The sequence below is a fragment of the Rhinopithecus bieti genome, unplaced genomic scaffold (genome assembly GCF_001698545.2).
Source record: "Rhinopithecus bieti isolate Rb0 unplaced genomic scaffold, ASM169854v2 scaffold_2436, whole genome shotgun sequence".
NCBI lineage: Eukaryota > Metazoa > Chordata > Mammalia > Primates > Cercopithecidae > Rhinopithecus > Rhinopithecus bieti.
Genome location: NW_016803676.1, coordinates 1 through 26,883, shown reverse-complemented (window position 1 = coordinate 26,883; position 26,883 = coordinate 1). Strand labels below are relative to the sequence as shown.

Here is a 26,883-nt window from a genome sequence, read left to right as displayed (position 1 = left end):
TTTTTTTTTTTTTTTTTTTCTGGACACCTGATTTTATTAATCAAAGCCAGTGTAATGTTATGGGAAAAAAGTTGATTTGCTTCCAGGTTGATCTGGAATTTCGTCGCAACCCTCACCCATAAACCTACCGCTTTGGGAAAAACAAAAAAACAAACAAACAAGCTCTATAGTTTCATTATATGTAGAATGGGTATAAAAGACGTTCTTTAGATAAGTAAACATGTAGCACAGTGCTTAACACATGAGCAGTGAATTAATGCTATTTTCTCAGCTGGTGGGTATATTTCATCTCCAAGCACACTGCAAATTCCTTGAGAGCAAAGTGTGGATGTTTTACTATTTTGTTTCCTTCACAAAGTTATGTACATAGTACCTGCACCGTATGGCTAGCCCTTAGATTCCTCAAATATCCATCAGTTTGTTTTGTTGGAGGATTTATAGTGTTAAGTAGAACAAAATATATATGCTTAGGTTTTGTTACTTTATAATATACCAGCACACAGTCATAATTTTCAAGATTTTTCATAAAAAATTTATCTAAGTATTTTTTTGTAATACCATAGACAATATTTGTAAGAGAGAAAGCGCACAATTATAATTGAACACTCTGAGGTTGAATAACTAAAGTAGCTGCTTTGAAATAAAGACAGCCTATTTACTTTGCCACTGTGGGATTGTCCTGCTATAATTGTGAGTGGCATTGATGTACTGTAGGTATCCTGGACTTGTGCCCACTCCTGTCTGGGTAATTTTTAGTCAGTATCCTGGGTTCATATCATGGTTGCGAAGTATAGAAGTTAAATTCAATTTACCACCACCACCAACAAAACAGTTTCATTATGGCATTGACAAAGGGTAAATCTGCTTATTCTGATGTTTAAAAAGAGTGATCTCAGTCTTCAAACTCTTCAAAGGATAGATTGAAATATGATATTAATCTCAAATTAATCTTTCCCACTATGCTGTTATAGCTGTATCCAACCAGGAGACCCCATCTTGGAAAACAAAAGACGATTCAATGGCTGTAGGGAATCACAGTCCAGGCACTCTGCCAATATAACAATTTCAGGCTGAAGTTAGGAATTGACATCAGCAACAAGACTGAAAGTTCTTCCTAAAAAGGAACCTCATATTCTAAATGAATAGACTTCCACTCAAGGTCAAATTTATATTTTAAAGAATCACTGTACCAAATAGCACTCAGCACCCGGAAAAATCTATGAGCTTGGACATCTCCTAATCTTGGAGTTTGATTCAGTAATATATATTATGGCTTTAGCTTGAAAATTGTGAGCAGTTTATTTGACTCTCTAAGAACTACATATTAAGTTCTATGAAAGAGAACAAGTAAGCAGACCCCAGGTGTTTTGAGACAAGGACCAATTTGAGGGCATTATATATTTTTAACATAGTTTCCTTGGAAATTGTATGCTTCACAAGTACTCTTTTATACTGGTGATTGTAGGACAAGAGTAATCAATGTCACGGTGGGTATCTCTAAAGTTTCACAAGAATTTACTTCCTTTCCTGAGATTTCCATGTTACACAGAGTTCCCCTTTCCCACTCAAAGACATATCTGTCAATCTTGGAGGTTTGTGGGAGAAACTTGTGGGAGTCAGAAAAAGTCAAGCGTCAGGAAACTAACATTTTCTGTTCTTTGGATTGGTAAGGACATCTCCTACTTAGGAGCGGATTTTGCTCTTCATTAGTCTTGTAAAACATAAGTAAACCACAGCAGTTTGATGTCTGAGATGGGCCTTGGTAGAATAATTCAGTAGTTGAACTTATTAGCAACATTTTATTTTCATCAATGTCCATACTTAATGTGTCCTCTCTTTAGAGAGAATCATCATCTTTCCTTTTTGTTAGAAGAGTTAGACGTAATGGAAAGTGCGTGTGTGTGTGTGTGTAGAGAAAGAGAGAGAGAGAAAACATTCTATGGAAGAATAGAGCTCCTACCATGAGTTCATCTATCACTAGCTGTTCCTGGACCACCACCAGAGAATCAAATATTATCCCTCATGTTGCAGAAAATCAGAATGATTTAATAATAATATCTAACTTAATATGTCTCCTGCTCTTAGGTAGTTAATTTTAAAATAATTGCTCTGGTGGTCCAAGATTTAGAATCATAAACAGAGAACCAGCTCCTCTTCTAGTCAAAGCTTCCTGAGAGTGGGCTGGCAAAGTTGGAATATAGCTACCCTGTTAAGTGCTTGTTTTCCCTGTTGTATATTCTGCTTGATGGCTACATTTCAGCTGTTAGTTTTCTCTAGGGAAAAGCAGCAAGCAAAGAATATGAATAAATAAATGCTCAACATCTTGCATGCCCAAGATTCATTATAATTTCTTGCAATGACAATGATAGATATTTTGCAATCTTTATTTAGGGAGATCTTGCATCACTTGGCATAATCATATGCCATAACTGATAGTTGAAGTTGTATCTACTCCTCTTCCTAGGGTATGGACTTACACGCTAACTTAAATAATAATAGAGCATTTTATACATTGATCATAAAAATATGATTCTTTAAATGAAATCCACTACTCATGCACTCAAAGAAAATTTACATAAAATTAAATACGATGTTTATCACTTTATCTTTTATCTAATAATTACTTTTGATTTTATATTTTCTCTACTGATCACATATACCATAGCTTTAATTAAGCACTTGATACTAAATATTTAAAATTTCATTTCCTTTCTCTAGTTTATTTGAAATATTTTAATTTACAGATCCCAAAATTCTCATTAAAGAATTAAACCCTTTCGATTCCTACTTCCCAATATGTAAAGATTATAGTTATATATTTTTACTATTTATTGACCAAGATTTATAATATATTTCAAATATATTTGTTATATAATTGATTTTAAAAGCAGTGTGTTTTACAGAGGGAAATTTGACTTCAGCATTTGAACAAGCCTTTGCTAGAATCCTAGTTCTCTCTCTCCAAATGTTGACTTGTGATTTGGGGCAACATATGTAAACTCTCTGATTCTCATAATCATAATTAGATACAGATATCTTTATTCTTTCTTTTCTTTTTAATGTTATAAATTCCCTTTACCATATTCAAAAGCAAACAGGGGGATAATGAAATATAGAATCAGAAGACCCAGATTCAAGTCCAGGTTTTGGTATGCTCTAGATAGATGATTGTGCAGAAGAGTTAACAGCAGGCTATCCTTAGAAAGCCCTGCTTAAAATGTTGGCCTTTGGCTGGAATATGGGAACTTGGATTTTTGGAGGGTTCCTACTACCTTAACTGATAAGAGTAGTTCACTGCACCTAAACTGTTTGGACAAACAATATGATTTATGCTGTATGCCCGCTTTCCTTCAGGGAACGTGGGATTTTAGTGTGTGCTAGGTAGACGGTGCTTATGTAAACAGCTCCCAATAAAACCTCTGGACATTGAATGTCTAATGAGCACCCTGGAAGACAACGTTCCATACCTGTTGTCACAATTCATTATTGGGGGAATTAAATACATACTGCATTATTCCACTGGGAGAGGACTCTTGGAAGCTTGCAGCTGGTCTCCTCCTGATTTTGCCCCTTGCACCTTTTACTTGGCTGATTTTGCTTGTATCCTTTCACTGTAAGAAATCATAGTACAGCTATATCAGCATATAGTTGAATCCTGTGAGTTCTCGGTGAATAATCAAAGCTGGGGTCATTTGGTGGACCCCAACATAGTGATCTTGAATGAGTTAATAAGCCTTTCTGAGTCTGTTCCCTCTACTGTAAAATATGCATAATGCTGAAAACACCTGCCTCTCAGGGTGGCTGTGTAATTAAAATGTGATTTTGTACATCAGACAAAGTGCCATACATATGTGAGTCATTGCCATTATGTTTATTGTTGTTACTATTTGCACCATCATCACCATATCCCTCTTTCTGGTGCTTTGGGATATAGTTTCTTGATAGAGTAAGGGAATGGGAGAGTCATCCAAGTCACCCCCCTTCTTCAGCTTGGCTCTGCTATGATTCCATAATTAGCCCACAAGAGACCATGGAAGAGCCAGAAGGATTCGTGCATAAAGTGAGCAATTCTCTCCCACTAGCATCTAGGACTGTGAGGCAGACCCTGTTTTTTGGTCTGCTTTAAAGACAACCAAGAATACTCTTATTTCCACCAATCAAAACTCTGATTTTTTTCATGATGAAAGAAAGATTGCATAGTCTCAGTAAGGGTACATTTCTACCCCAGGCCAGAGGATGAATCCTAGTTGGTCAAAACAAATCAGCATAAAATAATCTTCTTCCCCTTGACCACTGATGGTTTAAGATTGGGCAGGTGACAATGTTCTGGTTTATGAGACGGGAGACTAACACTGATAGGGAGTGTTTTCCTTCTTATATAAGAAGACAAAACCTCAAGAGGCAAACACTTTTTTCCACTTGATTATTCCCTCCCTCTTGTCAAGAATATAAATGTGATGCCTGGAAGTGCAGGTGGTCATTTCTTGTTCATGAGGACACAAGCCAACAGTATATTAGAGCAGAAGGGCAGAAAGAAATTTGTCCTTAATGGCATTATGCAGCAGCAAAGTATTTCCTTGTTAAGACACAGGTTCTAGCACATGATAGGCACTCCAATAAAAAGAAACTTTAAAAATATTATTTATTGATATTGGATATATGAAAGAATATTTACAATAGATCAGTAATATGTAAAGCCTGTTGATAGATACCCCTGGGAATCAAAGAAAGTATCAAATCCAAAGTAAATATTTGCACACATGGTTATTGGAGCCTTGACGTAAAACTGTCCTTGTACTCTCAATCCTCAGATCCTCTTGTTGGATTACTACAAGAAAAATGAGCACTTTTACAGCAAGAGTAACAAAGCGTAGTCTGAATATAGCTTTTAATAGCAATGCCTTATTCTGTTTACACCATTTCTGGTTGTAAAACGCTATTACCATTGAGTGTTTGGGGTCACTTTGTTTGAGGCAGAAATTAAATAGTGATGACAGAATGCACTGTTTTTTTCTTTGCGAAAACTGAGGAGAGATCACATGGTGTCTATAATAAGAAACTTTAGGGGACTCACTTCAAACTTATATCTTCAGTAGCTGCAGTAAACACCTGCTGTCATATTTGACACCACTTGTTAATAAGTGGAAAATTTTGAAAGTATCTGTATCTTAGCATAACTGCTTAGCTGGCTTAGAATTCGTGAATAATTGATGACAACTTTGAGTTGAGATATATTGATGGTGTACACCAGTGTAGTTGGCTTTACACTATCTGCATTCCAAAGCATTTGTCTTAGTGTCTGATTAACTTCCGAAGAACCCAATTGCACTTTTTTTTTCACTAAATTGATTGATTAATGGCTAACTGCAAGCTACATTTTCCAAAGGAATCCTAAGTGTCTTTTAGGAATTCTACTGAAGCATGTAACAGGGAGTTTATGAGATATACACCCTTTATTTCCAGAAACATTATCTTTTGGCAGAAATATTCAACCAATGGCTGAGGGACAGTCAGTATTGCCTAAAGTCATTATTGGTGACTCTGGCATTTCCAATGTAAGTGTGATTATGTTTCTTTTTGTCTAGGTCTCTTTCATCTTCGAATTTCTCTCCCGTTCCCTTTTTCTTTGGCCAGTGTTTGTATATTGTGGCAGTTAAGAGTAAAGAGGTGGCTTGTTCCTATATTATAGTTAAGTCATTCAGCATTGGCAAACATGAGTAGTAGGTACTAAAAGTTAGTAGTGGGTGTAAAATGCTCTGAAGAGTTACAAGTGCCAAGGAAGATAGAATTGGAGATGTTACTCTTTTAAAGAAGACAGTTTTGTACTTGAAGCCAATTCCTCATTACATTTTAAAATAAGCTTTTATTTTAGAATTGCATTCGATTTACAGAAAAATTGGGAAGACAGTACAGAGTTCCCAAATATGTCACACTCGATTTTCCCTACTATTAAAATCTTTGCATTAATATGGTATATTTATCACAATTAATGAACCAATATTGGTATATTATTATTAAATAAAATTTATACTTTATTCATTTTTCATACTTTGTTCATTTTTTGTAGTTTTAATATTAACCAAAGGCTCTTTTTCTGTTCCAAGATCTCATATAGGATACCTCATTACCTTTAGTATTAATAGTTATGCCTCCTTTGGCTCCTCTTTACTGTGAGTGTTTTCAAATTTTTCTTGCTTTTGATGACTTTGATAATTTCAAGGAGTTCTGGTTAGGCATTTTGTAGAATATCCATCAATGGGGAGTTGGCTGAAGTTTTTCTTATGAGCAGATTGGAGTCCTGAGTTTTGGGAGGAGACCAAAGAGGCACAGTGTGATTCTTCTCACATTATATCAAGGCTATATACTTGTAGTATGGCTTTTCATTGTTGACATTAGCCTTGATCACCTCGATAAAGGGAGGTTTGTCAAGTTTTCATTGTAAAATTATTTTTTCCTTCTTTCATTACTGTACTCTGCGGAAGGAAGTCATTATGCCCAGCCTACTCTTGAGGAATGGTCAGTTGTACTCTTCCCCCTTGAGGGTAGAGTATCTAAATAAATTATTTGGAATTGTTCTGCAGGTGGGATTTGTTCTTTCTCCTCCATATATTTATGTATTCATATTAAACCATGGACTTTTATTTTGTATTTTACATTATAATCCAATACTATTTTATTTTGTTGTTCAAATTGTTCTATCTTTGGTCACTGAGAGCTTTTTCAGTTGGCTCCCATGTTCCTTTGACAGAGCTCCATTATTGAGGGTGTTTTGAGCATAGCCTCTACTTTGTAGCACTACTGATATGGACAGGAGATAGGGAAATACTGGGTAGAAGAGAGCGGTTAACCAGCAAGGACTCTGCCCTCAAGCCTGGAAACTTGTGGCCCTAAATAAGAACAGGCATTCCTGTCTTCACACCCAAAAGTTGCCTTTCGGGCTGGCACACCTCCCTATCCCATACCTGTTTAACCCGCAAACTCCCAGCTCTATGAGGAGATGAACAAAATTGCAGAAGAACGGCAGAATGGCAGGGCAGAGAAAGAGAAAAGAGGAGTGTCTGAACACCAAGAGGAGTTTGGCTCGGGATGATCGGAGAGGAGATCGGCCACTGGACGGTCAAACTCCAGGAGCAGATCATCTTCCCACTCCATCCCCCTTCCTGTTCCGCATCCATCCCACTGAGAATCACCTCCACCACTCAATAAAACCCTGGCATTCACCATCCTTCAAGTCTCTGTGCAACCTGATTCTTCCTGGACACCAGACAAGGACCTGGGTACCAAGAGGGCACTGAGCTGGTTAACACTTAAGCCATCTGCAGACAACAAGGCTAAAAGAATGCACTCTAATACTTGCCCATTTGGGCTTCAGGAGTCACAGACACCCGCCCCTGGATGCTACCATGGGGCCAGAGCCAAGGAGCACCCTCCCTGGCTCCTGCACCTGCCCATCTGCTTGCTCCCCTTCCTGTAATGGGTTTGAGTGTGCACGGCTGAACAGATGAGCCACACCTCTGTCACAAGTCCTGCAAGAGGGGTCAGAGAACTCTCCCGTTTCATTACAAGATGCTCCAGACTAATCTTCTAAATTTGTTGCCCCAGCCCTAGAATAAGCCATTCCTCCAAGGATGTATTCCGCTTCCTTTTATTAGTGAATGATATAAAAAACCAATATATGAATGTTAATTGTATTAATTGTTACTTGGATATCATCAGTTCTAGACCTTCTTAGCTGACAGAGCAAAGAAATACATGTATGTATACTAACTCGTATAAATATAAATGTATGTGCATTCTACATGTAGCAATCTGTATCTATATTAAATTAAATATGAGTTTATACTGATGTCTCCATCTCTAATCCATTACCACATAGACCATACTAATTTTCTCCCCTTGCTTATCTCTAACCTGCTCCAACAGAGAAATCTAGTTCCCAATATTTTTCACCAATTTTCATTTTTTCCATTCCAGCGTGCATGTCGAGTGGTTTCAGAAGTGCTAGCCCATATTACCATAGGAACTAACTTTATCAAGTGGAGTCTGTTCTTACATACAGTTCCTTTTGCCCTTAGTCTTGCAGATTCCAGTTATTTTCAGTGTTACTTAGATCAGAACCTTTCTCTCTGAACACCTTCAAGTGAGACTGCTTTATACATTTGTAATTCAGTCAGATAGTTTTGTCCCATTTTGCATTTTATCATTTGATTCTCTAACTTCCTAAATTACTTTTTAAATTTCATACATTAAAGCTCACTCTTTGTGCTGTAAATTTCTATGGCTTTTAACTAATACATTGTGTCATCTATCCACCATTACAGTGTCATACAGAAAAGGTCCACAGCACTAAATCCTTTGTGTTTTAGTTATTGAACCCTCCCCTCATCCTCTCCAAAACCCTTGGCAACCATTAATCAGTTTACTATTTCTATTCTTTTGCCTATTCCAGAATATCATGCAATTGGAATCATATAGGATGTAGCCTTTTCAGACTGTTTTTTTTTTAACTTAGCAACAGCATTTAATACTGATCCGTATCTTCACATGGCTTGATAGCTCATTCCTTTTTATCACTGAATAATATTCTACTATATGCTTGTACCACAGTTTGATTATACATTCATCTATTCAAGAGCATATGAGTTTTGTTGATTATGAATAATGTTGCAATAAATATTTGTGTGCAAGTTTCTACATGGACATGTTTTTTCAAATAAGTTTGATAAATACCAAAGAGCACAATTGCTGGATCATAGGACAAGGCTTTGTTTAGCTTTGTAATAAACTGCAAAACTGTGGTTGAAAGTGGTTGAATCCCTCTGTGTTCTCACTAGGACTGAAGAAAAGTTCCTTTTGCTCTTCACTCTCACCATTAATCGATATCTTTAATTTTTTTGGATTTTAGCCATTATGATTGGTGTGGCATTTCTTATTGTTGTTTTAATTTGCCTTTCCCTAATGATAACTGATGGGTATCTTTTCATATGTTTGTTTGACATCTGTTTATCTTCTATACTGAAATATATATCTTTTGGCTCCATTGTTTTAATTTTTTTTTTTTTTTTTTTTTTTTTTTTTTTTTTTTTTTTTTTTTTTTTTTTTTTTTTTTTTACTTTTGGTGTTGTATATAAAAACTCATCACCTAATCCAGGGTCAGACAGATTTTCTCCTATATCCTTTCCTAGAAGTTTTATAATTTTGCATTTTACATTCAGGTGTATGATACATTTTGATTAACTGTGGTTAAGGTCTGGGTTTAGGTTTACTTATTTGCATACAAATATCCAATTGTTTCAGCACAACTCCTTTGAAACTTTCTTCCCTACTATGTGCTTTGAAAGAAAAGGAAAGAGTTGTCTTAAATGTTTACTTAAGGGGAAAAATCTTCTCAAACAGAAATACCTGAAGAGAAAATGAAAACTTAGGGAAGATGTTCTAACACTTTCTGAGTTGATCTGGGTCCTTCCAAATCCTCATCTTTGATAGACTAAGTAACATTTGTATTTTATAATATAATTTCTAATTCTAAAATTCTTATAAAAGATGTATTACAGTTTTTGTTTTCAAGAATGAAATTGGGCATTACACATATAATGTTAGTATTTTATATATTTGTAATCCAGTCTTAGAAAATTTCCTATTCAAGGATGCAGCACCATCTCTGAGGTGTTACGCTTTAGCTTCGAGTTGTTGACTCTTTTCTGAAATGCACAAGCAGATCTTGCAGTGAAACTGATGCTAAACCATTATGCAAAGACATGCGCTGATTACCCACTGATGATATATTGATTACAGATCTTAGCGGAAGAGAAATGGAGATCACCACCCAACACATGAATTGGGTCATTAGGTGGATTGCAACATGCTAAAATAAGATCCACAAACACTGACCTGCAATGTACAGAAATCAATTTAATAGCAAACTAGACTAAGATAACACAGGCAAGTAAATACATCATCAGGGTGATTTCCTGACTATAAGCAGTGGCAGTACAAAAATTCCTTAGTGTGAAGCAAATATCTTAGTAAGTTAGATTTTATTTAAGCAAAGCTGCATTCATTCACTTAACTTAAATATATGCATTGTATGCAAGGCATTGCAACAAATCAAGGGAGGGCAATTGAAAGATAGAAATAAACAAACTTGGCTCTTGGCTTTTGCCTTCTTAAATATATTAGAGTCTTAGTTCAAGCCATAGTAATTTTTCGGAACTGGCCTACGTAGAGGAGGGAGTTTATATTATTAACACAGCAGAGATAGAGAAGAGCCCGAGGAAATATATGCATATACTTTATGTTTCTCTGTAGCTTCAGACCTACTTTTTCTGCTTCTCTCATCATACACTAGGATGTGGCTGCATATTTACTTATTCAACAGATATTTATGAATGTTCATGATATCAAACATTGTTCTAGGTACTTGGATACAGACAGCAGTGAAGACAAGTCAAAAAGACCTGGCCTTACCAAGCTTATACCATAGTATGTGGAAACAGACAGCAAACAGTAGACATCAGAAATAAGATATATGGAAAATGTTAGGGCCGGGAGCAGTGACTGACTCCGGTAATCCCAGCACTTTGGGAGACTAAAACGGGTAGATCACTTGAGGCTGGGAAATTGAGACCAGCTTGGCCAACATGGCAAAGCCCCATCTCTACCCAAAATACAAAAATTAGCCAGGTGTGGTGGTGTATGCCTATAATCCCAACTACTTGGGAGACTGAGGCATGAGAATTGCTTGAACCCAGGAGGCGGTGGTTGCAGTGAGACAAGATCACGCCACTACACTTTAGCCTGGGCAACAGAGCAAGACTCTGTCTTAAAAAGGAAAAAGAAAAGAACAATGTTAAAAAGTGTTAAGTGCTAAAGGTATAAATGATTGGAATAGACTGAAGGGGACTGAGTATGCTATAAATAGGGGAGGGGAGAGAAGGGAGGTTGTGATTTTAAACAGAATGTCAGAATAGGCCTCATTGATAGGACAACACTTGCAGAAAGGCTTGAATCAGAAATGTGAGATTTGATCTTGCCAGTGCATCAGTGAAGATGGTCACGGACAGAGGGAATAACCAGGGCAAAGGTTCTGTGTTAGCCTATTCAGGCTGCTATAGCAAACTACACAAACTGGGTAGCTTAAACAACAGTTTTCACAGTTGTGTAGGCTGAATGTCCAAGGTCTGGGTGCCAGCATGCTTGGTTCCTGGTAAGGGCCTGCTCTCTTTTCATCCCTTTTTAAGAGCCCCAATCCAATCCTAGGGGCTCCACCCGAAACGTAATCACCTCCCAAAGGCCCAACCTCCAAATACCATCACATTGGAGACTAGGGTTCAACATATGAATTTTAGGGGGACACAAACATTTAGTCTATAGTAGGTCTCAGGTTCCAATTCCAGGGGTATTGGAACAGCGTAGAAGCCAGCATGCCTAGAGCAGATCGTGTGATAACTAAGAGGTGAGAAGTGAGAATTAATGGGGACACAGGTCACAGAGGACTTTGCAGGCTGTTTGAAGAACTGTATGTTTTTTTCCAAGGATCATGGGAGCTCTGAGAGGGTTTTGATCAGATGAATGATGTGATTCACTTTCAACACTAGATCTTACAGTCTGAGCTACATGAAGAGAGACAATCAATCTCTCTCTCTTTTTCTTTTCAGACCCTGTTACCCAGGGAGCAGGTCAAGCATCCACCCATCACTAAACATTGTTTCCCAAGATGCTGCTGCTTGGTATGTGATCCTGGTTGCTGGAGCACATTTGCTTCTTCACAGGTCATGCACATGAGAAATGGAGGAGTGGAATGGAAGATCAGGCTGGGCACAGTGGCTCATACCTGTAATCCTAGCATTTTGGGAGGCTGAGGTGGGCAGATCGCCTGAGGTCGGGATTTGAGACCAGTCTGGCCAACATGGTGAAACCCCATCTCTACTAAAAATACAGAAATTAGCCAAGCATGGTGGCGGGTGCCTGTAATCCCAGCTACTCAGGAGGCTGATGCAGGAAAATCGCTTGAACCCAGGAGGCAGAGGTTGCAGTGAGCTGAGATCGTGCCACTGTACTCCAGCCTGGGCAACAGAGTGAGACTCGGTCTTAAAAAAAAAAAAAAAGAATGGAAGGTCAGCTATCGGAAAGTGGGGAGCAGTTGGCAGAGCATGTAAGGCAGCCAGCAACTCATTAGTTGCTCACCTCATTACAGTTAGAATCGAATAGGATAAAATGTGTTCATAAATATTGTCTCACCTGTATTATACTTAACTATAATGAGGGGTATTGATAAAGTCTCAGGGGTTGTGAGAGAAGGAAAAATAGTTTTCTATGTGGTCATTAAAAGCACTTGAGCTTTTAATGCTGAAAGACAGTTTGGATTTGGCTATAGAGAGATGAAGGTAGGATTGGGAAAAGAGGTCATTTAGTGTAGAAGGAAACAGTATGAGCAAGAAGTCCCAAATGTTTCCTCCCCACCAGCAGGGGTAGGTACAGTACTGTAGACAGTATATTATGCACAAACAGATTACGCAGAGTTTACTCAGGGGACTGCTAGACCACTCAACAATAATGGGTAATTGCCTTAGCAAACACATCCTTCTATCACTTATTCACCCCAATGAACACTAAAAGAAAAAGGTATTAAGAACAAATGTCAATGTGAAATATGTTATTTTTATGAACATGATTGTTACACTGAGCTCTTGCACAGCACTCTTCTATTAGAAAGTCTATAGATACATTGGTTAAAGAATAAGGAAAATTTCCACTTAAACTTCTTCCTTTTGGATATTTAAACTTGAACATGAGTGCTGGTGACACACTATGATCCAAATTCTAAAAAAGACACTAGAGGCACTTAAACCAAATTATCTATTTTAAGTTAAAAACAAATTCTGTGGGTGACTAAAGTCTCCAGAACACAAAAAGTGTTCCTCAAAGTTATTATTTCAAAATACAGTCTGTTTACTTGCTCTAACATTTTTTAATCTCCCAAATATTCTGTACCAATGCTACATTTTCTGGCTAAAAAGTAACATTTTTTTCCGTGTAGGTACATTGAAATTCCAAAGAGCAATTATCTTCTATTTTGAATAAAATATGTAAAACGATTTACCTTAGAATTTACTGCTAAAATTATACAGGAACTCCCCCTTTTTAAAGTATAGTATTGGTATCTAAAATCTGAGTTTGTTTCTTGATGTGTATTTAATAAATTATCATACTGGAAACATCATAAACCCTTTATGATACAATTAGATAAGGACCATCAATGAAAGATAATTCCACATATAATATTTTTCATCACTTCTTCACCCATATTCAAAATTTCAAAACTGGTTGTAAATATAGAACTGTTTTATGTATGTGTCATACTAGCTATTTCATTCATTCATTCAAATTCTAAGTTCCTTCCTTATTAAACTTATGTTCTATAGGAAGAAGATAAAATGAATATAATGCATGCAAATCACTTAATAAGGTAATTTCAAATATTAAGACATGCTATGAAGAAAATAATTTAGGATCAGAAATACCATACTGTGGATGGCTTAATTTAGACTGGGAAGTCAGTAACAACATTTCTAAGGAGGTGACATTGAGTTGAGACTTAAATGAGGAGCAAAAGCCAGTCTAGCAAAAATTTAGGTAAAAAGCACTTCAGACAAAGGGAATAGTCAGTCAAGACAATTCCTAAATATGAAATGAGCTTAATGTGTTATATGGTAGGAAAGAAGCCTTGAGCAGTGGTTCCATAGTACTCATACTATGTACCTGAAATATATCCTATTTCGGATATTATGAGTAATTTGTGATATCCCTTTTTATTAGGCCACCTTACAAAATCATATCATTGAGACAGATCTGAATTTCACAGATAAAGAAATATTCCCTATATAAAAGAGAAAAGCATAGGAAAATTGGCCAGGTGCAGTTCATGTTAACCATTCCCCAATTCAAAAACAAAAGGAAGGATTCTAAGAAAAAGTAAGTTGATACTTAAGGGATAAGGAAAACCTCCGAATTTTATGAATAAATACCTGGATAGAGCCTGCTTTCTTTAGTGATAAGTATTGGTGGGGAAAAGTGTGGGATTTTTGCAAGGTTCTATAGTAAAAAAGATAAAGAACATGGTATTTGAGGCAGAGAAGAAAAATGTTTCAAATATATATATATATAAATTAATAAAATAGTTCTATTTCCAGGAATATGGAGGAGATGTAATTTTCCCTATTCCTCTTGCTAAGTACAGCTAAATCCTCTAAATATTATATATTTAAAATGCCCAAAAACCAACATGCTAGTTGTTGAGAAACGACATGGTAGTGAATTCCCTGGGATATCTTTTTACCTCGTATATCACATACTAGCAGCTGAAGAAGTTGGTTGCTCAGAAATGCTAATGAGCACAGATAAAACAAACAACAACAAAATCCCAAAAGCCTCCTCTCTCTAAACAAATAACCAAGAACAAGGCACCCTAGCAAGACAAAAACGTTTAGACAATAATCACTCTTCTCTAGTCAAACAGCATGGACAACTGTGACTCTACTCCACCATGACAGCAAAGGCCCACTGGGGACGCTACCTCCTCACTGATTAGGTTCGTAGTAAGTCACCCCAGTGGAATTGTAGGACAATATAAATGATTTCATCTGAACAACAGAAAGAAAAAAGATTTTTAAAAACTAACAAGTCCTTGAGGATTTGGGGTATGATGAAAAGGATATAACATTTATGTTTTTGGAGTCCTGATAGGACAGAAGAAAGATGGCAGGGCTGAAAAAGTAGTAAAAGAAATAATGACCCAACTTCTCAATCTGGTGAAAAAATGATGAAACTATACATTCCAGAAGCTAAGCAAACCTTCAAAAGATAAACATAAATAAATTCACCCCAAGAGACATCATAGTCAAGTTTTAGTGTTCTGAAAACTTAGGAGAAAGAAAAAAATCTGAACGGAGTGAAAGAGAAATGAGACCTTACTTTAGGGGTGGGTACTAATTAAAATGACGGTAGATTTCTCATCAGAGAGACCATGGAAGCCAGCAGAAAATGACACAACATTTTCCATTCTGAAAGAAAAGAACTAACAACTCAGAAGTCTGTATCCAGTAACATATCCTACAGGAGTGAAGGAAAAATCATGACATCATCAGGTGAAGGAAAACTAAAAGAATTTGTCACAAGAAGACTAATCCTAAAATGCTTAAAATAAGTTCTCTAAACAGAAAGAAAACAATGAAAATTCCAACCTTGGAACGTAAGGAAGAAATGAAAAGCATGCTAAGCAACAATATAGGTAAATCCAATAGATTTTCTATCTCTTCTTAAGTTTTAAAAATTATCCTTGAGAGTTGAGCAAAAAATCTCAACACTGTCTTCTGTGATCTTAAATGAATATAGAATAAATATTTCAGAAATGTATAAAGACAATTTTATAGAAATAGACAAGCATATTTTAATTATTTTCCAAAGGAAAAAAGGAGGATAACTAAGACGATTTTTAAAAGAATGAATTTACCCAATTTCAAGACCTATTTTATAGCTATAGAAATCAAAACTGTGTGGTATTGGTTGAGAAATACATAGATTAATGAAACAGAATAGAAAGCAAAATAGATCCACAAAAATATACTTAACTGACTTTTGACAAAGATAAATAAACAATTCAATGGAACAAAAAGATAAGTTCTTTCAACAAATGATACTAGAGCAATCGGACATCCATAAGTTAAGAAACAAACAAAAGAACTACTAAGTTTCACTTTATATTAAAATTTATCTTATAATGTATCAATGGACTTAAATGTGGAACACCCATTTAAAACTGGGCAAAAAATCCTTAGACTTGACATCAAAATCATGATTCATAAAAGGAAAATTTATACATTGGATCTCATTCGTGTNCACTTTATATTAAAATTTATCTTATAATGTATCAATGGACTTAAATGTGGAACACCCATTTAAAACTGGGCAAAAAATCCTTAGACTTGACATCAAAATCATGATTCATAAAAGGAAAAATTTATACATTGGATCTCATTCGTGTAAAACAAAAAACTTTTCTCTGTAAAAGAATAAAACTTCTCTCTGTAAAATAAAAAAAAACTTTTATCTGTAAAAGAAGAAAAATAGAAGCTACGTACTGAGAGATAATGTTTGCAAATCGCTTATCTGAGAAAGGACTAGCAACTAGAATATATAAAGAACTCAGAAAACTGCATTAAATAAGCAATTTAGTAGAAAATGGGTAAAAGAAATAAAGAAGACATTTCACTGAAAAAGATGTACAGATGGCAAATTATCACAAGAAAAGAGGTTCATTATTCATTAGTTAGTGAAATCCCAATGAAAACCACAATGAAATATTACTACACTACATGTCAGAATGGCTAAAATAAAAAAATAGTGACAACACTAAATGATGTAGAAGTTCTGGAAAACCAGATCAGCCATATGTTGCTGATGAGAATGTAAAATAGTAGAGCCACTCTGAAAAACAGTTTGGTAGTTTCCTTAAAAACAAAATATGCAATTATCATACAACTCTGGAATTCTTGGGCATTTATCCCAGAGAAATAAAAACTTATGTTCACACAAAAACCTGTGCATAAATGTTTATAGCAACTTCATTCATAATAACCCCAAAACTGAAGATAACCCAGATGTCCTTCAATGGGTGAATGGTTAAACAAACTGTGGTACATCTATTCCCTGGAATACAACTCAACAATAAAAAGTAACAATCTTAATCAATTTCCAGGGATATATGCTAAGTGATAAAAGTCAATTTGAAAGGTTACCTACTATGTGACTCCATGGATATGACATTCTGAAAATGACAAAATTATAGAAATGGAGAACAGATTATGGTTGCCAGGGATCAGGAAGAGAATGAGAGTCAGTCGTAGGTAACCTCAGCTGTAAAAAGACCAAGTGGTGGCTCCCTATGATGATTAAAATGCTCTGCATCATTAATGTATCAATGTAATATCTTGGTGGTGATATTGTGTTACAGTTTTGCAAGATGTTATCACCAGAGGAAGCTGCATTGAAAGTACCCTTCTCTGCAGTATGTCTTACAACTGCAGGTGAATCTACAGTTCCCTCAAAACAAAAAGATTAGTTAAAAAATTAACAGAAGTATAATTTAGCAAGCATTGACTCTATAATCAAAATTTAGGAAAACCAGCTATTTTAGAAAAAAAAAAAAGATGAGATCAAATGAAGAATAAATTGAACACTGGATGAAGCAAGTCACAAAGACTGGAAATAGTTTAAAGATAAAATGTGATTATAGAATTAAAATCATCAGAAGAAGCAATAAATAAGAAAATCAACACTTCATTCTATAAAACCAGGAATGAGGAGGAGCATGACAAAAATGGTGGTGGTGCTGAGGATGTACCTTTCAGACTTCTGGCTGCAGGGAGTGTAATTGTGTCACTTACCCAAAGCTTCAGCTGCTGGGCTAGGAACCCAGTGGTACATTATGTGAGCCTATGCTTCCCACATGCAGCCTCAAGCTGGACAGCATGTCAGGAAGGCCCAAGCTCCTAAATTTGGCTTGAGGACTCCACAACAGCCCTGTCAAACTTCTTAAGACTGCGTCCATTCTGGGATGCTTTCACCCAACGTTCCTTCCCTCTGTCCTTCACTGGGCGTAAGACATACATTGTGGTTGGATTGCCTTTCCAGCCTTTCCTAGGTCCTTCTCTGTTTCCTCTTATGTGGGTATTTTTCTTAATAAAATCTTTGAACTTTTAATCGCATCTTGGTTTTTGCTTCTTGGAGGACCTAAACTAACTCAAAGATTTACCAGGACTCAGCAATAGTACACTAAAGATAGAGATGAAAAACAAGGGATAAATTGAAATTTGATAGTTGGAAATAAGCCACCTACTCCTGGCCAGTGCAAAGAACACCAGCAACCAGGTGCCTCAGTCTCAGGTAGGAGACTTTAGGTCTCTTCTGAAGTAATAGAACAGCTGCTAAGAGAAGATCCCCACATACTGATGTTGGAGATCTGGTTAGGAATACAACATCCCATGCAACCAATAAACAAATTCTACTAAGTGCAGTTTTCTCATCACTCATTCTTGCATACAAATGGATCAGGGACCACTAGCTCTTGAGGAAATCTTGCAACAAGGAAGCGTGATGTCGAAATGAATACATGCAAAGAGCCAACTGAAACACGCACAAATAAAGTAGGAATAAGAAAAAAAAATCACCTTAAAAACCAATTAGAATCCTCATTCATTCCTGACATTACTTCCATGAAACAAAACAGGGTGTTATTTTAAAATAAATAGCTAGAGATCAAAAGAGAGTTCTGGAGAATTTTTTAAAACGCTTGCAAAGAAATCAGTTTTAAAATTGGAAGATGAAGTCATGGATACTTTCCAGAAAGTGGAACCAAAAGAAGGAAAGGAAGTGAAAAAAGGAGAGGGAAAAAAATCTTTGGATTGAGCTAAAAGTATCTTTTAAAAAGAAAAGAGAGGAAATAGAGGGCAAGAAATTATTAAATAAGTAATGCAAGCATAACTTTTCAGAACCTATAGACGTACTCTACAGATTAAAAGTATCCACTGAACACGCAGCATAAGGAGTAGAAGTGGAGAGGTAAACGGCACACTCAGGCACATTGCTGTGAAATTCCAAACGAAGGAACTATTTCACTTGTTCCTTCAACAATCTTTTGAGCGTGTAATCCAGGTTTTCTTATCACATTTGATTTATGATTCTTCACATATTCTTAAAAAAACTCATCAGAAAACAACCTAGCAAACTAGGAGAGACAAAAAGACATATATTTGTCATAATAATTAAAATGAAGTTTAAATCAATATACATCAATGGGATTAGTTCTGAAATGATTTGTTCCTTAAGTTTATACGAATATGAATTCCTAACACTTGATTGAAGACCTAACGGTAATGACTCAATGACATTCATCAAAGCAGGTATTAATTTTATTCAGTTTCTGAAAAGTGAAATTGTTCCTCTTCATTAATTTTTTTACAAAATCATTGGTTTTTTACAGATTATTAAATAGTATACATTCATTTCAGAAAACTTAGAAATTATCACACAAAATAACATAAAAATTACCTATTACCCCAAATCCAGCAATGGCAACCATTAAGATTTTGGCATATATTTTTCTAGTTTTTTTCTATGCCTACAAAACAAAACCATCAAATTATATAATTTAACCACCTTTAAGAAACTTAGGTATACTAATAAAAATATTTCCAAACTGTGCTATACCCTAACCAGCCTAAATAAATAAATACTTGAATATATTTTAAATTTTTCTTGATAACCCTGAGTTCTGGTTACAAGTCCCAATAGTCATTTAATGACATTCTCAAGATCCACTAAGCGATGTCAGCTCCTTGTTCTGGTCTTCCATGGTTCCTCACTATTCTTACTTTTAAAATACTTGTCCTTTTGTTTTTTTAAACAAAACACTTGTATTAAAAACTCTTAAACTTTTAAAATACCTATCCTTTTTGTTTTTTTGTAGGCTGTGTTTTCACGAACGAGCAGAAGTTAAATTGATGTTTCTCTCTGCCGTAAGAATGCCAATCCCAGACTGTCTCTGCTTCTAATTTGCTGTGGGCTGGGAAACCACATAGCTACATTTATTGATAATCATGACACCACCCAGAGCAGTATTTACAGCAGGCACTTTTTTTGAGCACTGATTTTATCCCAGGCAATTACTGTGATAAGTACTTTTAATCTTCATAATAACTAAGAAGGAAACTTGGGATTAGCAGAGATTAAGTAATTTGCCAAAATGCATACAGTAAGTCACCTACTTTTGAAGTAAAATTAGTAGAGCCTGTAATCTAGAGAAGAAAAATTATACTCTGTGGATTTTAACCAACTGGTGGGATGGTGGTGCTATTACACACTTGGAACATGCACCCCCAGTGGTAGGTAAGATGATTTTAGGATGCAGTCTAATGGATTGTATATACAAGACCTGGACATGAAAATAAACAACATTGAATTGCATAGCAAGAATCTCCATTTAATTCAGCTTCCATTTTCCTGATGATGTAAAGGAAAAAGTCTCAATGAGTGCTAATGTGTTTTTAATATTTTATTAAACTCAGGAAAGCATCTTTCTGGCAAAAAGAGAGCAGGCCTCAGATACAAAGCTTTTGGTAAGCAGTGGTTTCTAGACAGAATTTACTAACAGTGCTTTTATCATTTATATTTAGGGTTAATGCCTATTTATAAAATATGTTAATGATTTTCCCTTTATGAATGTGATTTCTTAAATACAATTTTTTAATTTTAAAAGTTGAGTTGATTTTTTAAAAGTTAAATAATTACATGTTAAAATGAGAGCGCATGGACACAGGCTGGGGAACAACACACCCCAGGGCCTGTTGGGGGCTGGGAGGCTAGGGGAGGAAATTTAGAAGATGGGTCAATGGGTGTAGTAAACCTCCACGGCACATGTGTACGTACCTACGGAACAAACCTGCACATTCTGCACATGTATTCCGGAGCTTAAAATAAAATTTAAAAAAAAGAAAGAAACATTTAAGAATGAAAATACTAATAATAAATAATAATGATAACATGTTCACAGGGCAAAAAAAAGCATGAAAGTGACACATACATGATTAATAGGACAAAATGTGTCAAAATTATGTCCCTTTTATTTTAAAAGTAAGTAGTATTTTCTATTAATGGGATATTATTTTTCCTGCCTAGAAAACTGAGTGTAAAGGATGATGAAGTGCTTTAAACAACATGGACAACTTCTCCATCTTGACTCTCATTGTGTTTTGTTGTACTACTTCTCTTAAGATTAAGTACCAGAAGGTCTGGTGTATTTGTGGTGTACTGGAGTCATTTCATACAGTTCCCAAGAAATCATTGTTAAATTTGCAGTGGTTTTGTGAGCCAATTGTTAAACATAGACATTATCAAAAAATAAAGTATATCAACTTATAATACATAAATTACCTCAAAAAACAAAAGTAGTATGTATTTGAAACTTACCATTTCATAATTATTTTACTACATTTTTGCTATTATCTTTACTTTTGTGGCTATGTCCACTCTATCTGTAGGTTGGGAACATGACCTAATGGTGTCCCATTCAGCTCTTTACAACTCCATGTTCAGTGACTTCATATTGGTAAGTTGAAATCTACTATGGCACAAGAATTTACACTACAGAAATTGGCAAAAGCTGTGATTTAGTGCTTTTTCCTCCTGAAAAGCTGGCCGTTGAACATTTACCAGCATATGACAGGGTATAAGAGTTAAAGGAACAGAACTTCTGTATCTCTGGCCAGGTGATCCCTAGTGCAATGCTTCTAGTTGTTGGCTCATGGAAGGCCTCTTTGAAAAGAAACAGATGGCAAGTAATTGAGAGCTCATTGGCCAGAAGTGGCATATAGGAGTTGTTAATCATGTTAGAAATGAGCATTCTGTGGATTGGAAACTCCACCTGTCATCTCCTAAATAGGGATAGAAAATGTATCTTCTGTTTTTTTTCTTGTGAAAACTGAAGCCAACTTACTTTTGTTTATTGCATTGGTTTGTAGTTAAAATGTATTTATTTCAATAATTTCCTGGCAAGAAGTATTATTCTTCAAAACTTTGATTACTTTCTTCAATGATGTGAACTTATTCTTAAAATCCATATAATGTAAAAGAAGCCAAAGTAGAGAGTGATGAAAATGTCAGTTGTCGTAACAGAATTTATGGCTTTGGTTTTAATACTAGGAGTGTTTTGCAAATATCTTGTCTCTTATCTTGTGCACACAGTGGCTCTTATTCAGCTGAGAGAGAGGTTAAGTGAGAAATGAGTTGGCTCACCAAGGATAGATTTGTTCCACCCACCCCCAGCCCCCAACACACATATACACTCACACACACATACTCTGATGTTAATTTGATTTGAAAAAATATCAGAAAACATCATCATCAATTTCTCCTCTTGCAAAAATGATTATTCTTGCTTGACTGCCCTCTGCTGGAATTCCTGAAATATACACTTTGCCTCTACTTACAGGGACAAGTTGTAGGTGGTACGTAACTTAATGTGAGCAATCTTTTCAAGACAGTATGTGCAGAAGTCCAAGTACTCAAGAATAGAAATAAAACTGAGTTAAGCATTAAATGCTGTGGTCAAGTGTTGATTTAATTAACCATGAAAAATAGCCAGGTTTTGAATGGATCAAAGAAAACAATTATACATAATGGGTGAACTGAAAACAATTGACTATTACTGAAAGAGAAGAATGCTTTAATTAAACTAAAAGTTATACCTAATGTTAAATGAGGTGGTTAGAAAAGCTCCACAAAAAAGCTGCTTAACTGCTGAGTATAATATGAGAGATCAGAAAGAGTGCTTAAATGTACGTAATAAAAAATGCAACCTTATTAAAACTGTATCACTATTATTTTAAACTATCGCGAGCCTTTTCTGTTCTGTAGCTAAGTCATCACACTTAAGACTATTCATTTACTTGTTTAAAATATATTTAGATTTTTCATTTATTGGTAATAACAATTTATTGCTTATTGCTGATACAGAGATACTACTTTTTTCTACTTAGATTATATTTCTTGTTTTATTTAGAGAAAATTATTTTAGAGAGAATAATGGTTGTAATATCTCAGACTTTTATAACGTACTAGGTTAGCATATACTTATCTCCATACTTGTAAGGCTCTCTGGAGTTAGAAGAATAGAGAATAATTGTCGAGCAGGTTGAGTTGGTGGCGAATTGGTGCTGTGAGACTCACACTTGAAGAGTATCACGGTGGAATATTTTTTACTGTAAAGATCAAATCCTTCATCTGAGGAATTTGAGCTAGTAAATGGAACAGACTTCCATCGGCGCATTTGCTGATCAAAGTCTAAACTTTTATTTTATTCACCATCTCCTTTTTATGTGATTGTCTGTGTAAGAAATGAACAAGGGGATTAGAGAGGAAGGGAGGGAGGGGGAAGATAAAGAAAAGCCAAAGATTTAATAGAAATGAGAAGAGCAAAAGATCTCCCGCCACCATTTTGTTTCATTCTTATGCCTCATATGGATTAAAACCTGTAAAGTTAAACTTGTAAAAACCCAAGTTTTCCTAATTCAAGACATGGATTCTGCATCATTGAACATTACAACTTAAGTACACAATAAGGACGGGACCTTCTTAGAAACAATGTTAATTAAGTGGTTATGGACATTAATTCTTTTGCAGTAAAAGCTGATAACTATATAAGTAAGTCACTTTTCCTACTGTAAAAATTACTGTTATATATTTTAAACTGAGGCACCAGGGGAAAGTAACGGGATTATAGAGACTTCCTTACTTCACCAGACTAAATGCACTGTATTCCAGCACCATCTCCCAGACCAGCAAACCTACAGCTATCAAGTTTCCTATACTAATTTGAAAGGAAAATCTGAAGGCAGACTAGGATGGTAGACATAGAATTTGATTTAACATTGTGAGTGTCATATGATGAATGCTTAATCATTGAATTTTTGAATGAGATACAACAATTGAACACTTCTCAGAGTAAGGTATGATAAAACATCATAATATGAATGAAAAAAATTCATATTTTGGAAAAGTTTGTATGTGCTAAGCTTTTTGTAATTATGCATTTGTACTTCAGAGTGAGAATATTAAAGCATTATTTAGTCGAATGTAATTCTAAATGAAGAAGCCCTATTTTGTTAAAGGAGAAATATTAGCAGAGCATAAATGTAATGAATAGCTATCATGTTTTGCATTTTGAATTATACCGTCACTGTGCTAATTATTTTACCAGCATTCTACCATTTAATTTTTTAAAACTCTATATGAGGTAGGTACTTAATCATCCCTGTATTACAGATAAGAAAACTCAGCCTCAGAGGCCCAAGGTCAGAGAGACACAAAGTGCTAAAATGGTAACTGTAATCCTGGGTTTTCTGACTTTAAGGGCAAAACCCTTAAAGACATATTGCATCAGTGATATCATCACTTTCTCTTTGTAAACCTCTGTATTCTCCTTATGAGTCACTATCCTGGTTGTAGACAAGGCATAAGCAGAACTCTGATCTCTTTAAGTACTTGGTAAATGGGAGTGCTTGGGTTCTTTTAATACATTGGCTAATTGAAAGCAATCACATCTGACATTTCTAGATTACCAATTTTCAAAGAATTATAAGAAATTATACATACTACTGAACCACTATGGAAAGGAATTTTTATCCTCTTTGGATAAATTTCTGTTGTCTCTGGGCCATCATCTTTGTTCATGTCTCCAGAAACCTATTCTGGGGAAATGATCTGACAGACAGCCTGCTCCCAGAGCAACAAGCCCCTTCCCCACTCTCATCTCGCTGCAGCATCTGCATTGGGCATGAGCCCGGATCCATATTTACGAGACATATGTAGACACTTTTCCCTTTCTTGGCAAATGCATAAATAGAATCCTAATGTCTACATGTAGGTACTATATAAATACAAAGTTGTGCATACTCTGTGGATGTCATGCATCATTTATCCATGTATTTTTAGTGTCACCAACACATTTACATATGCTGTCACGTTTCAAACCGCACCTCAATATAGTGCCTTTTTCAACATGAACAGGCAACATGCAGGCAACATCATTCTTTTAACATTTTCACCACAAATGAAGATCAAAGAGCAAGAACATAAATCCAAAAATAGGAGACAAATTTAAAATAGGTAACACTTTTCCGAGATGCTCTGAGGATACTATAGGATTACCTAGAGCAGAGGACTGAGTCTTTTGCTCTATAAATAGATCCATGTAATTATTTTAATGTACCTATTATGCTTGGATTTCCCGAGATGAATGTTTACACCTTGGCTGTTGTCTACAGGGGATAAAGATATGCAAACCATCATTTACAATTCTGTGTTAAATGCCTGTAAAGTGTGGTAGAAAAAAGGGAAGGATTCTTTAAATATACTTGAAGAAGTCAAAGTCTTCACTTGGGGAAATAACATTTGGATTGACTCTCAGATGATAAGTAGTGGTTTAGATTTTCTTTTGTATCAAACATTTAAAAAGTTAGACATAAGTTGACCTAACAGATCAAGTCCAAGATTAAACATTAGAAATTAATGGATCTAACAGATAAAGTCAAAGATGTTTGAATTTCTCAACAGGGATCAGTCTTAGGGAAAACTAGAAGTAGTAGATGATTTGCTTTTCTTTCCCTTGTAGAGCCCAGAACACGTATGTCTTTGACCTTATGTTTCTGTGTTCTGCATGTGTAGCAAGTCAGTTTAATAGGTTTATGGTAGAACCACACCAATAATTTTTAAAGCCTTTTCTCTTGAGAAGCAGAACAATTTATTAAACAAAACCCTTCGTTGAATTCTAAGTACTAAACAGATAAAGGCAGAGAGTGAGTCTGATAGAAGCGAAGAATAGAAATAGAGACCTACAAAGTACTTTTGACAATCCCTGGACTTGGTAAAAAGTGTGTATGTGTGTATGTATGTATACACATGTGTATCTTTTTTTTACGTCCCTGAATTGCTTTTTACCTACATATTGTGTATAAATAACTGTTACTAACACAATAAGCTTACTCTGATCTATGAAATTTTGGCCACCCAGGAAAGATCTGCTTTTTTTTTTTTTTTTTTTTTTTTGAACTCTTTTCTCCAGTGGCTGCTTCAGTAACAAGTGTTATGTATGGGATTCAACAGTGACTCTCAGAGTATAGAAAACATGTTAGATAGAGTTTACCAGGCCCATCTCCAGTAACATTGATAGCATGGGGTCTGCGATAGAGCCCAGGTATCTATCTCTATGGTTGACATTGCACTCCAGGCAATTCTGATGCAAGGGTCTATAAGAGGCATGGACTAACAGATAGACCATAGTGAAGACAAAGGGGAATGAAAAAATAAAATAATAGATTAAAAGGAAAAGAAGAATAGAAAACAGAGAAATAAAAACATATGGTAATTGCAGAAAGCCAACAAAAATTGCCTAGTGGCAGAGAAGGAATGTACCTCAAAATAATGAAGGCCGTATACAACAAACCCACAGCTAACATCATACTGAATGGGCAAAACTGGAAAGCCTTTCTGTTAAGAACTGGAACAAGACAAGGATGCTCACTTTCACCACTCTTATTCAACATAGTACTGGAAATCCTAGCCAGAAAATGAGGAAAGAGAAAGAAAGAAGAGGCATCCAAATGGAAGAAGAGAAAGTAAATCGGTCCCCTTTGCTGATAACATAATCTTATACCTAGAAAAACCTAGACTCCACTAAAAACAAAAAAAAACTCTTAAAACTGATAAAGGAATTCAGTAATGTTTCAGGGTATGACATCTACAGTCAAAATCAGTAGCATTTCTATACACCAAAAGAAATCGAAGAGGTGATCCCATTTACAATAACTATTAAAATAGAAGAGGACTATGTATGTGCATGAATATTTTTTGGGTGAACATTTTAAGGTTTTAGCACAAATTAGCTTAGATATTTGATACAGTGCTTTTCAAGAGTCATTTTAATTTGCAATGTCACTAGCACTGTTTGAGAATGTCCTTTTCCATGACCCTCATTAGCATATGTGATTTATCTTTTTTAAAGCTGTTTTTTAAGTTGTGTTATTACACTGTCTGTGTGTGTGTGTGTGTGTGCATGAGAGAGAGAGAGTGTGAATTATCTGTTTATGACATTTTCCACATATTTGTTGATTTTTTTTTTATTTTACATGGGGATTTTATATAGTGTGAGCTACAGATATATTTCTAGCCTTTTTGTCTATTTAGTTTGGTTACGGACTTTTAAAAAATGTATATGTGGGGGCGGAGCAAGATGGCCAAATAGGAACAGCTCCAGTCTCCAACTCCCAGCAC

At 35.5% G+C, this 26,883-nt stretch overlaps 1 long non-coding RNA gene across 1 annotated transcript in view; it reads left to right on the top strand.

Moving 5' to 3' along the window:
• LOC108513708 (uncharacterized) overlaps positions 1-21,164 on the top strand; it is a 23,790-nt gene extending 2,626 nt beyond the window's left edge. The window contains exons 4-7 of the long non-coding RNA XR_001880989.1: positions 11,658-11,729; positions 13,425-13,468; positions 20,124-20,174; positions 21,096-21,164. This is a non-coding gene — a long non-coding RNA (uncharacterized LOC108513708). The remainder of the gene's footprint in view (positions 1-11,657; positions 11,730-13,424; positions 13,469-20,123; positions 20,175-21,095) is intronic.
• Positions 21,165-26,883: the final 5,719 nt, after the last annotated feature.